Source organism: Artemia franciscana, chromosome 18, assembly GCF_032884065.1.
Source record: "Artemia franciscana chromosome 18, ASM3288406v1, whole genome shotgun sequence".
NCBI lineage: Eukaryota > Metazoa > Arthropoda > Branchiopoda > Anostraca > Artemiidae > Artemia > Artemia franciscana.
Genome location: NC_088880.1, coordinates 14,107,831 through 14,122,262, shown reverse-complemented (window position 1 = coordinate 14,122,262; position 14,432 = coordinate 14,107,831). Strand labels below are relative to the sequence as shown.

At 36.5% G+C, this 14,432-nt stretch overlaps 1 protein-coding gene across 3 annotated transcripts in view; it reads right to left on the bottom strand.

Annotated features, from left to right (window-relative positions):
* The window catches only part of LOC136038652 (elongation factor Ts, mitochondrial-like), a 69,091-nt gene extending 58,569 nt beyond the window's left edge, over positions 1-10,522 (bottom strand). For 2 of the 3 annotated variants that reach the window (XM_065721905.1, XM_065721903.1), the window contains exons 1-2: positions 10,446-10,522; positions 8,070-8,198 (exon numbers count right to left, since the gene is read on the bottom strand). The gene's annotated coding sequence lies outside the window, so the exon portion shown is untranslated. Of the gene's footprint in view, positions 1-8,066; positions 8,199-10,445 lie in introns of all 3 variants that reach the window. The other variant, XM_065721904.1, reaches the window with a different exon arrangement.
* Between the last annotated feature and the right edge of the window lie 3,910 nt (positions 10,523-14,432).

Here is a 14,432-nt window from a genome sequence, read left to right as displayed (position 1 = left end):
TCCATAGATCCTTCAGGGTTTCCACCACACGTGCTACAACTAAAAATAGGCGTACCAATAATACTTTTAAGAAATATCAACCCACCAAAGCTTTGCAATGGCACGCGACTTGCCGTAAAAAAAAAAACAATGGAAAACCTAATAGAGGCTACAATCTTGACAGGGCCTTATGAGGGTGAGGCTGTTCTTATTCCTCGCATTCCCATGATTCCAACGGATCTGCTTTTTCAATTTAAAAGATTGCAATTCCCAATTCGATTAGTATTTGCAATCACCATTAACAAAGCTCAAGGTCAATCATTAGAAAAATGTGGTATAGATCTTAATACTGATTGTTTTTCCCATTGACAATTGTACGTTGCATGTTCGAGGGTCGGTAAACCTGACAATCTATTTATATGCAGCGACAATTGGACAGCGAAGAATGTTGTATATTCGCAAGTTTTACGCAGTTAATTTGTATTGTATCTATCTATATAAAAACGAGTTATGTGGATGCATGTTTGTTTGTTTGTAAAAAGAGCGTTTGTATATGACGTCATTATTAGTATATACGGCTTTGCATATGCACAGACAATGGGAAAGCCAAGAATGTTGTTCATTCGCAATTTTTGCGTAGTTTGAAACACATATATAAATCTATCTATATTCACAGGTGGGACACAGGGACACAACTACAATGGCGCATAACTAATATGGCGCGTAACGACTTACGCGCGCGGGGGGGCTTGGGGGGGGGGGACCAAAATCTAAATCTTGGTGGGTAAATGCAGTGGTTTTACTCACTCATGCAGCAATTTTTGGCTAGTAACAAAAATTTTTAAATATATCTATATAATATATATATATATAATATATATATATATATATATATATATATATATATATATATATATATATATATATATATATATATATATATATATATATATATATATATATATATATATATATATATATATATATATATATATATATGTTGCATATTCTGGTTAATGCCAACAACCACTGGTGAATGTCCAAAATTCATTTTTCTCTGCTTGGATTCGATTAGCTTTGTGAGTCAGCTTTTTCAGTTTTATGTAAGCTTTGATGGTAAAAGTTAAACTTTGGTTTGGTGAGACTATGTTAATTTAGGTTAGGTTAAATTTAATTCTAAATATCAGAAATGGGCTAAAAACATAACCTTAGCTAACCTTACCAAACCTAATCTATTCAGACGTAACCAGTCATCATCAAACCTTGCACTAAATTGAAAAAGTTGACTGATAATACTGACTAAATCCAAGGTGATCTTTTTTTGGATATATATATATATATATATATATATATATATATATATATATATATATATATATATTTTGGTTCTAATGACACTTTGTACCAAAGGAGTTGTTGTAGGAACATTGAAAAGGGCTCATTCAATCGGAAATTGAAGGGGCTAGTGTCCTTTTTAACAGTTGAAGGTGATTGGGAAGACAACGAAACCCCCTCCCACGCCCATCATTTCCCAAACACATCCAGTGCAAATTTTGATAAAGCCATTATGTTCAACGTAGTTGAAAAGCCTGGTAATTATGTATTTGAGGATGACAACCCTCACCCTCCATAGACCTCAGGGCAAGCATCGTAAGTTATGCTCTGGGAGTATGTAAGGTTTTTATAAAAAGAGTGATCATGTAAGCTTCAGAGGGGGCTCATTGGATTGCTAATCTAAAGATCTAGCACCTTTTTTTAAGAGTCAATTTGATCAGAAAGATAATACACCACATCCCATATTTTCCCGAAACACATCTGACAGAAATCTTGAAATAGCCATTTTATTCAAAATAGTCCAAATATAATATAACAAGACTTTTGGGTTGAAAGAAACCCCGCAGAGCGGGGAGGGGGGCAAGGGTTGTAAGTTATGCCCTAGGGCCATTGTATGAACTTTAGAGAGACTAATGTAGTTTAAAATTGGAAGTTCTAGTTCCCTTTTAAAAATCAAAAGTGATGGCTGGCAACTAGTCCCCCCCCCACGTTGGCTACCCCTCATTTCTCGAAACAAATCTGATTAAAATTGTGATACAGCGATTTTGTTTAAAATAGTCCAAAGTACATATAACAATACCTCTAGGGTTTACAGAACCCTGAGTGCCCTGGAGATAGGGTTGTAAGGCATGCCCTAGGGATATATAAGGTTTTTATGGTGGAAAAATGACTTTAGATGTTGGTGAAAAATAAATACTTTAAAAAGTTTTATTGATATTGGTGTCCCCCAAGGCTCAGTATTAGGTCCACTTTTATTTTTGATTTATATTAATGACCTTCCACGAATTTCGCAAGAGAATATTAGCCATGCAATTCTATTTGCAGATGATACAGCTATAACAGTTAAAGCTAGGGATTCATCAATATTGACCAAAAATTTTATTATAAGTGTTACCTCAGTTAATTGATAGTTTGTTTCCAATAATCTAGTACCAAATTTTCCAAAAACTAAATTTGTGGTTTTTAGTTGTTCAAAACGTGCCACTCGAGAGATTTCTTGTCAGGAGCTTCAGGTTGGTGATCAAAATAATTTTTGGTTCAATCATATTGTTATTTAGGAGTTTTTCTTGATCCCCTTTTGTAATTTCATAATCGTATTGAGTATTTAAGATTAAAACTTGCTGAAAATATTTGGTCAGTGTATCATGTAAAGAATATTTTTCACTTAGCCTACCGTATTAAAAATAATTTACCACTATCTAATTGCTTCTTATTTGAATAACTGCTCGATTGTTTATCTTAATACCTTTTGGAAGCACATAAAACCCTTACAGGTACTACAAAATAGGGCAATAAAATACTTGAAAATTTTTTTAATCAACCTTCAAAACTTGAAAATGTATCAGAAACTAAAACGCTATTCTTTTTCTTAAATTTATTAGATTTAAAAGATATACAAGCATTAAATATTTCCATATGGCATTTTCAATTACAAAATTCTAATTAATTATTTCTATGATAAATCTCTGTTAATTTTATTTCGTCGTTTGAGTTGTTGGTGGTCTAGGATGTACCAAATTCTTTTGTAAATTGTGAAAGGTCAAGGTTTTTGATTAGTACCAAATGCCCTTCATTACAAACAATTACAATCTTAATGACAAAATTCTGTTTGATCCATCCCAAAAATTTCAGCTAAACTTAAAAAAACAATTTATTAAAGATTGTTTGCTAATGTTTGATTATCCGACGTTGATGACGGAATATTAAATTATTTGATCTTCTTCTTTGTGTGTTTTGTTTTTGTGTCCCTGCATTTGGGATGACCTCACACGCCCCTCATGCCCGATTTTAGTTATTTACCCATCCTTGTTACTCCTCTTTAGTGTTTTTGTCTATTTTGTTTGTTTTTTTTTGCTGTATTAAATTTTGGAACTATTAGTATGATGAGATGTTGATATGCTTTCATGTTTTTCCACAGTCCCAGCCCTACAAGCTCTGCTCTCTGTTGGGACATAATATTGTTTTGTATTTTTTTTAAGTTGAATAAACAAAAAGTTGAAACAGATGTAGCTCTTTTGGTTTGAAATTGGAAGTTATATTGCCCTTTTCAAGAGTCAAAAGTGATTTGAGAGAAACCATCCTCCCCCCCCCTATGCCTATCATTTTCCAAGACATCCAATAAAAATTTATAGATTGCAATTGTGTGCATTGTAGTTGTATGGTCTGGAAATTATGTCTTTGAGGAAAACACCAACCACAAAAACTCTCAGGGCAAGGGTTGTGAGTTATGCCCTTGGAGCATATACGGTTTTATAGAAAGGATGTTTGTATATACTTTGGAATTGACCTACTGGATTGGTAATAAGAAATTATAGTGCCCTTTTAAGAGTAAAATGATTAGAGGGCAGCAGCCCCTCCCCCTCACATATCATGTTTCAAAAATGCATCCAATAAAAATCTAGAGACAATTATTCTATTCTAAATAGTCCAAAGATCACAAAATAAGGCTTTAGGAGTTGATACAAGCTACCAGAGCCTGGGGGTAAGGGTTGTAAGTTATACTCCAGGGCATTGAAGGTTATTATGGAAGGGATTGTTGTTTAATTTTAGACGAAGCTCATTTGGTTGAAAATTGGAAGTTATAGTGCCTTTTTTAAGGGTCAAAAGTAATTTGAGGGAAACCAGCCAAAAAAAAGTGAGAATGTGAGACACACCTATCATTTTCCAAAACCCCAAACACCCCAGAAACATGGAGATAGCAATTTTGTTCATTGTAGCAAAAGGGTCCAAAAACTATGTCTTCAAGGCAGACAACGCGACCCCCCAGCCCCCTGCATAGTTCTCAAGAAAAGGGTTGGAAGATATTCCCTGGCAACACATAATGTTTTTATAGAAAGTGTGTTTTCCCAAAATGTGTTCAATAGAACTTTGACATATCTGTTTTATTAAAAATAGACCAAGGATCATATAACCAGACTTTTAGGGTTGATAGAAACAACCAGAACCTGAGGGTGAGGATTGTAAGTTATGTCTTGGGAGCATTTAAGGTTTTATAAAAGGGATGATTCTTCAACTTTAAAGGAGAGTCATTTGGTTGAAAATTGGAAGTTCAAGTCATTGAACTTCCGTTTAATAGTCAAAAGTGATGGAGGGTAACTACCCTACCCCCTGAAAACCCCTTTATTCTCCAAACACACCTGATTGAAATTGTGAGAGTGATTTTGCTCAAAATAGTCAAACAATATCATAGCACTAGGGGTGTGTGTCACCTTCTTACTTACAATTTACTACTATGACTTTTTTGATCCAAGGATCTTCTTAACGTCAAGAATGCCACTACTCCCACCCTCAACCCCCTATTTTTTACATTCATACACCTCCATACACATATCAGGATGGGTATTGAAGCATCAAAAACTAATTATTGAGTCATCATTTCAATTGATTTTAAGTTTCAGCATAAAAAAAATTCCTGGATTGGCCCAATCTCCCCACCCTGGAGAAGTTTCCTTGTGACTCCCTGGGATCAAGGACAGACTAGAGCGAATTTTTATTCCAAACCACTATTTTATCTTGAGGCCCATGGAGAGTCAAAAAATTAGGGCATTAAAATGTGCTTTTTGAAGCTTTTGGTACACTTAACTCACCTGCTCAAAGATTCACTAGCCCTCCTCCATAATGGCTAAAGGGTAATTATACTCTTCTGTATATAATTTGCCAAGCAACAAATGAATCAAGTAAGTTAAATAAAACTTTCAAATAAATATCATCATTAATCATTATTTTGTAGAACTATATTTGTTATCAAGAACAAATGTGCCAGCACACAGAATTAAAACCTCAAAATACAATTTTTATATGTCTCTAAAACAATTGGCTATCTCAAAAGTCATATGTTATGGCTTTTGCCACCCTTGGGGCCATTACTGTTGTCTTGAACCACAAAATGGGAAAAACAAGAGCTAAGAGCTCATATGGCACTTGTGACGAGGCAAGAAGAGCTAAGAGCCAAGAGATCATATGGTATGAGCTCTAACAAAATTCTATGAATCAATAGATTGATTTAAAAAGGAAAATAAGAGGCTTAATGCCGGTCAGGATTTAAAATAAGAGCTCTGAGTCATGATGTCCTTCTAAATATCAAAATTCATTAAGATCCGATCACCCACTTGTAAGATATAAATACCCGATTTTTTCGAATTTTTCCTCTTCCTTTAGCCCCCCAGATGGTCGAATCTGGGAAAACAACTTTATCAAGTCAAATTGTGCAGCTCCCTGACACGTCTATCAATTTTCATCGTCCTAGCACGTCCAGAAGCACCAAACTCGCCAAATCACTGAACCCCTCCCTGATGTGAACCCCACCACCAAATCACTGAACCCCACCCCTCCGTGATGAAGCTTCATCACGATTCCTCCACTCCAAGTTTTTTCCAAGATTTCCCCTCCAACTCCCCCCAATGTCAAAAGATCTGGTCGGGATTTGAAATAAGAGCTCTGAGACATGAATTCTTTCTAAAAATCAAATTTCATTAAGATCCGATCATCTATTTGTAAGATAAAAATACCCCAATTTTCACGTTTTCCCAAAATTCCGGTTTCCCCCTCCAACTCCCCCCAATGTCACAGGATCTGGTCGGAATTTAAAATTAGAACTTTAAAGCACAAGATCCTTCTAAATATCAAATTTCATTAAGATCTGGTCGCCCCTTTCATAAGTTACAAATACCTCAATTTTCAAAATTACCCCCCCCCAATTCCACCAAAGAGAGCAGATCCGGTCCGGTTACGTCAGTCACGTATCTAAGACAGGTTTCTATTCTTCCCATCCAGTTTAATCCTGATCTCACCGCTTTAAGTATTTTCTAATATTTCCGGTCCCCCCAACTACCCCCCCCCCAATTACGCTTCATCCGGTTGAGATTTAAAATAAGAGATCTGAGTTACGAGGTCTTTCTAAATATGAAGTTTCATGAAGATCTGATCACTCCTTCGTAAGTTAAAAATACATTATTTTTTCTTATTTTTCAGAATTAACCCCCCAATAGAGCGGATCCATTCCAATTATATAAATCACGTATGTAAGACTTCTGATTATTTTCCCCACCAAGTTTCATCCCGATCCCTCCAATCTAAGCGTTTTCCATGATTTTAGGTTCCCCCACCCCAAACTTCCCCCAATGTCACCAGATCAGGTCAGGATTTAAAATGAGAGCTTTGAGATACGATATCCTTTTAAATATCAAATTTCATTGAGATCCAATCACCCGTTCATAAGTTAAAAATACCTAATTTTTTCTAATTTTTCAGAATTAACCCCTCCCCCAACTACCCCAAAGAGAGCGGATCCATTTCGTTTATGTCAATCATGTATCCAGGATTTATGCTTATTTTTCCCACCAAGTTTCATCCCAATCCCTCCACTCTAAGTGTTTTCCAAGTTTTAGGTTTCCCCCTCCCAACTCCCCCCCCCCAATGTCACCAGATCCGGTTGGGCTTAAAATAAGAGCTCTGAGCCACAATATCCTTCTAAATATCAAATTTCATTGAGATCCAATGACTTGTTCATAAGTTAAAAATACCTTTTTTTTTATTTTTCAGAAATAACCCCCCCCCCCCAAACTTCCCCAAAGAGAGCGGATCCGTTCCGTTTATGTCAATCATGTATCTAGGACTTGTGTTTATTTTTCCCACCAAGTTTCATCCCAATCCCTCCACTCGAAGTGTTTTCCAAGTTTTAGGTTTCCCCTCCCAACTCCCCCCCCCCAATGTCACCAAATCCGGTCAAGCTTTAAAATAAGAGCTCTAAGACACGATACCCTTCTAAACATCAAATTTCATTGAGATCCAATCACCCGTTCATAAGTTAAAAATACCTCATTTTTCCTTATTTTTCAGAATTACCCACCCCAAAGAGAGCAGATCCGTTTCGATTATGTCAATCATGTATCTGGGACTTTTGCTTATTTTTCCCATCAAGTTTCATCCCAATCCCTCCACTCTAAGTGTTTTCCAAGATTTTAGGTTCCCCCCTCCAACTCCCCCCAATGTCATCAGATCCGGTCGGGATTTAAAATAAGAGCTCTGAGACACAATATAATTCCAAACAGCAAATTTCATTAAGATCCCATCACCCACTCATAAGTTAAAAATACTTCATTTTTTCTATTTTTTATGAATTAACTGGCCCCCCACTCCCTCCCCCCCAGATGGTCAAATTGGGAAAACGACTATTTCTAATTTAAGCTGGTCATGTCCCTGATACGCCTGCCAAATTTCATTGTCCTAGCTTACCTGGAAGTGCCTAAAGTAGCAAAACCAGGACTGACAGACAGACCGACAGAATTGACAATTGCTATATGTCACTTGGTTAATACCAAGTGCCCTAAAAAACCTTTGATAAGGCATAATCTTTTTTGTTAGTTAAAAATGGCCCTAGAATTTTCACAGATTTAGTGATAAGTCTTGATACAGCTTAAAGTCGTGATGAAAAATAGGTAAACAATTTTAAAACATTACTGCCAATAAGATAGAGTGGAAATCTAAAATTAAGGTATTTGTTTTTCAAAAATTAAGATAGGTATAGATAGAACCACCTGTAGGCTTCTTTTTAACTTGGTCTCCTGTCCTCTTTCTTCTCAAAGAAATTCAGATTTGTCCTCTTTGTGGCTAAAAGTTCTGCTTTTCTTTGAACAAATCCATGTCATCTATAATATCTTCTAAACCTAGAAATAAGGAAAGGGTAGTAAAGTAGCTTGATAACACCTTCCAAAGATATATTTAAAGCCCTGGATTCACTCCTGAAAAATATATTTACCAAACAGTAGTCTAGCCAAGGGGGCAAGGACCAATGGTTATCCCTGGGTATAGACTATGAGGAGATCTACTTGTATTATGGTAGTGAAGGTTACAACAAAAACCAACAGTGTCCCTGGGTACTGAAAAGCCTACCAATGTCTCTGTCACCAAACTCAGATCTTTTGTTCTTTCCTGTGAGAGTCAGAAGCTCCTTAGCCAGAACTTTGGGTAAATTTGCAGTTGGCTATATTATTTAGATAGGATGAAAGTGCAAACATTATTTGATGTCTTTTTTTACACTCTTCTATAGCTTAATAATTCCTTCTGGGGCTGGTTGTATCTTGAGCCCTTAAAGAAGTCCCAAAGGTATTCTATTTTTTAACCACACAGAAGTTATCAACACTAGTTAAGCTATTGAAAAGTGGTTAAAAACATATCATTAGTCTATAAATAAGTTGTTCAAGAGTAATATATCCCAAAAATACTTATTTGTACTAGCCTAAATCAAACCTCATTCATTAGGCCACTCAAATACAAACCATTTTTCTAATTTTCAATATTTAAAGTCCAAGTTTTTCAAATGCTGCCAACTAAAAATAGCACTGAATTTTGTGATTTAAAACTTTTCTTGACAATTTAGGGTTTTACTTCAGGGTATATATTTGCACATTAGGGGTGGGGGTAAATTTTATGACAAATTTGTAGAGGGCTATATAATTCAGCAAGGATGACAATAAAGACATCATTTGGTAATTCTTCAAGCTCTTTTCTAATCCATAAAAAATGCCTTTGAGGCCCCTTTAAGAGCTCAAAAAGCAACTAACCCCAGAAGTAATTGCTGAATTATGAAAAAGCTTACAGAAAGGTATCAAATGATGTTTTCATGGCAAATGTTAAGTTTTGTTCCAAGTGCTCTAACAAAGAAACTATGCAGCAAAATAGCATAGTTTCCTGTTCAGAGCAATTAGAAATATTGATTCTACAAGCATATCCATTTCTGGTTGACCCTCCTCCTCCATGGGGCAAACTAAAAATGCATGAAGTGGGCTTGCTCATAGGTAGCATTATCCCTAGAGCAAAGCATATTAGTCCATGAGTCCTGTGGGCAACAGGGTGAGGTCTGTATTCTGTGTTTACTTAATGAGCCTCATTTGAGTTTTTTTTTTTTTTTTTTAGTTTTATTACCCTTTGTTAAATAAATATAGAATACAGACCTTGCCCTGCTTCCTGAGGGGCTCATAAACTAATACAGTAAAATTCTAGTTAATTGACTTCTTACTATCTCAGAAGGGTTTAGGTTAGGAAAATGAAACTTTCAGGGATGAATCTACAGACTAAAGTATGTCCTGGGAAGGTATTTTAAAGCAACTACCTCCACTCCTTCTCCCTCTAGAGGGCCCTGACCTTTAAAGATATGTGTGTTATAAAAGTGAAACCTTGCAAAATAGATCTTCTGCTTAATTGAAGTACAACAAAATTGTTTTCAGCTTCATAACTTTGCTCAATCCATTTTATAAAGTTTTAAACATATGCAAATACATTTCCTAAATTTTGAAAAAAAAACTTTGATATGGCTCAGAATTCTACTCAAATAACAGGAACTACATTTTCAGAACTAAAGGCAGAGAAAAAGCAACTAGTAACTGAAATTTAAGGTAAATGTTGTTTTGTCAAAATTTCAATAGGTACAGTCCTGTCATGTAGGCAAATTTCAGGGCCCTCTATAGGGAGAAGGAGTGGAGGTGGGTACTTTAAAATACCGTCCCAGGACATACTTTAGCCTGTAGACCCATCCCTGATAGTTTCATTTTCTTAACCTAAACCCTTTCTGAGATAGCAAGAAGTCAATTAACTAGAATTTTACCACTAATACTCTTCCCTCTATATATAATTTTATCTGTAAGCAAGCCCACTTCATGCATTTTCAGTCATGTTGGAGGGGGATTTAAGAAACCTATGAAAAGGAAGTGCTTCTCTAATAATGACAAAGAAACAATATGGAATCTTCAGAATCTTGCTATATGCAGTATTATGCATTTGGAATTAAACTAAACACTTATCATGTTCACTTTCATTCTAGCTAGGCTATAGGCTGAATATAGCCTAGCCAACTGCAACAAATGCAGAATGGTTAAGATTTATCCGATTCATATCCTTTAAACTTGCATATCAACCTAAGTCCATGAGCACAGTCACTCTTCAAGCCTGCTGAGTGCTACGTCATAACCATGCAGAATTAGTTTGAATTTTTTGCAAGTAAAATTTGCCGAATGTATCTTAACGTTTGAATTAAAATGGAATAGTCGTGGGCATCAAGCCATGGCTAATTGTAGGAAAAGCCAAGACAGATAGTCCAATTGAGTGAGAAGAAAAAAACTGGCATTAATTCCTGTTGAGCCTGTTGAGGTTCTTTTAGAGGCTTTGCTGTGAATCACCCTCGGATTTGCAAATAAAATGGAAAATCATCCGTTATAATTGCTAGTGGTAATCATAATTGAAAGTTGTCCATTATATAACACGTCCCGCATCCAATAAGCTCAGTTATTACAAATCTTACAAGCTCTATTGAACACAGGGCTAAATCCACTAGAGTTGACTATGCTAAAGTGCAGAAGACACTCTACAGCATCTCTTGCAACAGCATCTCTTGCATGTTTGCAAGGCAAATCATCAAAATTCTTATCAATAGTAAAAGATATTTTTTTGCAGATCATGAATATGTCGCAGTAATCCAGCTAATGAACTTGATAAAAACTAGGAGACAAGGAGATATAGCTATCCCTGGGGCTGGCCTCTAAGAGGATCTACTTGTATTATGATAGTGATGGCTGGGGAGGGCACAAAAGCCACCTTTGTTTAATAAAACGATAAGCTAATAAAGTGAGTCATCGAAAGGGACCAAAAAGACCTAGTTAGGCAATTAAGATTGAAATAGTAAAATGACGCGGATAGGGAATCCAAAGAACACCATAGGGGATTGAACTTAAAAAGAAAAACATAATTACAACGGCAACTCGAGCTTCAAACGGGCATAAGTGTGAAAAAGCAGTCCCGGTCATTACTTAAATGAAGAAATTTTTCTATTCTTTGATTTTTTTTTTCCAGTAAGTTGTTTTTGTCAGTGTTAGAAGTTACTTCACAATTTTACAAACACTCAACAGCGCAATTTCTACAAGCTCATGACAACCCAATTGTGACTTAGAAATACTGCTGGATTTTTATTATTGGATAGCAAAACAAAGTCAATGGATAAATCATTTGGTCTAGAACTCTTGTGAATTATATTAATAAGTTGGCTCTGACATTTAGCATATACGAAGCGCAATGCCGCTGTATAAGAAAAGGACCAAAATGGGGTCAATGTATCATTACATATTTTTTCACCAAAGTGCTTCACACGAATAGAAACTCCAAGTTGCTGCAAAAACTCCAAGAAAGCTCATTCGATTAGAAATTAAATGCTCCAGTTCATTTTTAAAAGTCAAATGTAATTGGAGCAAAAATGGCTCCCCACACCATTTGTTCTCCTGAAGATATCCGATAAAAAAAAATTTAAAAGCAATTTTGTTCAGAGTATTAGAAAGGTTTTATAACTGTACTTTTACAAACAACAAGATTTACAGAATCCTTGGTGCAGGTAAGTTAAACAACTTATTTATTGTTTACATACATTTTTTGGAAAATGGGATATATTTGATCCTTGATGCCCGGAAAGCCTAAGGCTTAAGGCAAAGCTTCCAGGGAAAGATAAAAGCAGTATTGAACTAAATAAAAACACACCATGTGCATTCAAGTTGTCAAAAGGGCGCGTCTTAGCAATGGCTTAGGATATAAAGTTTGAAAGCTTCAGGGAATGAATGAGGGGGATGTTCAATTGACAAAAAGGTAACATAAACAAGCTCTTTCTACCACTGCTATTACTGTTACTACTACCACTACTGCTGCTATTATAACTATTGTTTCCACTGTGACTATTGCGAAGGCTAAAGGTTTTAAGATGAAAAGTTCGAAAACTAAATTAACAATCTCTATGGGCATTCAAGCTGTCAAAAGGGTGTATCATAGAAAGAGCCTTGAGTATTAAATTGAAACTCACGGGATATGTCCAGGAAGATGTTGAACTAACCAAAAGTTACCATGTGTGCATTGCTGCTACTAGAGTCAAGCTCATTTGGATCACGCGCCAACCCAAAATCAATCTGATTTTTGCATCCCTTAGTTTTATGACTATCTACCTTCTTTTACTGCTATTATTGATTCTACCGCTATTACTACTGCTGCGACCAAGGATAGTAAGGTGAAAATTACAAACAGTGCTGAGGGGATGTTGAAGCAAATCAAACTGTATTTTGAGCATAAAGGTTCTCAAAAGGCCGTATCGACAAAATCTCAGGAACGGCTTAGGTTATTACGTTTGAACTTTCAGGGCATTGTGAGGGGATGTCCAACTGACCAAAGGGACATATGTGCATACTACTACTGCTGCTATCACTATCGCCACTACTGTGACTTCTACTAGTAGCCCATTACTACTACTACTACTACTACTACTAAAACTACCAGGATTGTACCTTCATCATTTTTATTGGCGAAAGGGCTAAAGGGGGTCTACATTTGGGAAATCATGGGGCTTGAGATATCTTTCAGGGGAAAGGGTTGTTGCAACTTTATTATCCTGCAACTCTATCTCGCCTCAGCACATTCTCAAAATTCGCTGCCCTCTTTTGCTATCTCTCTTTAGCTATTAACTGATCACTTAAAGTGGCCCCGCTCCTATTTTTAACTGGACAAGTCCGGACTGACTACTTTCTTTCAATCTATTAATATGTCAGTACAATATTTTACCATTATGGCGTCTAGCTACATGTTCCGAATCCTCGGTAATTTTATCCATCCCTTCCACTTCAAAACCCCTTATTTCATAATTTAATGCTTTCTCCAGTTTCTTTAAATTATTTTGTTTTCATACTATCAATCACTCCGATATTTTTTTTCTGATCCCCTTCTCCTCTGTAATAAACATAAAAGTTTTTCACTATTATTTCTATGAGCGTTTCTAACTTTTTTTCCTATGACACCATCAGGAACTACACAAATTGTTTCTAATTTGTCATGTCATTTGTAATTTCTAATTGTCAAAATTCATCCTCTTCAATTTAGTATTCGCTTCTGGAAAGTTTCTTTTAAATTCTCATCCCGAAGTCTACCTCAATCCTGGGAGGTAACTTCCTGGGAGGTAGCTACACTTCTGAAATATTTCAATCTTAATTCTCCTTGTGGCTTCATATAAGAATAAAGCACTTCAAATTTGGGGATGAGGGTGTGTGGCCAGTTTCATTGAGGATTCAGTAAGGTAAGACCTTACTGGTTGAGGCTATTTAAGATTGCACAGACTCTATGCTAGATTTACCTTAAATCGCATTTGCCAGCGAGATAAGGTGGTAGATCCTCCTGTAGTTCTCGCTGGTGGTGAGTGATGTAATTATGTTGGCTTAGCTTCCCAGTCCAGCCTCCACTCGGCCCTCTTCCAGTCCCTGTCGACTCCAGCCTTGAAGGAGTGGGGTGTCTCAGCTTGGATGGTAGACTCGGATAGGCTATTCCAGAGGGGGACCACCCGAATGGAAAAGAAACCACGTCGTTCCCTTCTCCGACATCCAGGCAGGTGAAGCTTAAGACTGTGACCTCTTGAATTGTTAGCCAAAGAGGGGGTGAAGATCTGGTTCAGGTGACCGGATTTGAAAATTTTGCGTGCCATGATCACATCTCCTCTATATCTTCGATAGGTGAGGGTTGGAAGTCTCAGAGATCCTAGGCGATCCTGGTAAGGGACATTATTTAAGCCACGGACCAGTTTGGTTGCTCTCCTTCGGACACTTTCAAGGGCTCTTGTGTCCATTTTATTTTGGGGAAAGTCCAAAGTCAAGCCAAACTCAAGGTGGGGACGGACAAGGGATTTACAAAGTTTTATAACCACACATGACTTTCTGGTTACAAAAGAGCGCTTACTGAGTCCGAGAGCTCGATTAGCTTTTGCAACCTGAGCCTGAGTGTGGCTGTGGAATTTTAAATCTTTGTCCACAATGACGCCTAAGTCTCTTTCCTCGGCAAGTACTTCCAACTGATCACACCCTATATGGTAGGAATGGTGGGGTTATTGTGCC